Here is a 209-nt window from a genome sequence, read left to right on the forward strand (position 1 = left end):
TCTATCCATCTGCTTATCTATGTACCCACGGTCCATCCATTCATCCATTCATCTGTCTGTCTGCCCATCTGCACATCCATGGTCCATCCATCCATTCATTCATCTATCCATCTGCTTATCTGTGTACCCACGGTCCATCCATTCATCCATTCATCTGTCCGTCTGCCCATCTGCACATCCATGGTCCATCCATCCACCCATTCATCTAT

The sequence above is a fragment of the Chrysochloris asiatica genome, unplaced genomic scaffold (genome assembly GCF_000296735.1).
Source record: "Chrysochloris asiatica unplaced genomic scaffold, ChrAsi1.0 scaffold00238, whole genome shotgun sequence".
Lineage (NCBI taxonomy): Eukaryota > Metazoa > Chordata > Mammalia > Afrosoricida > Chrysochloridae > Chrysochloris > Chrysochloris asiatica.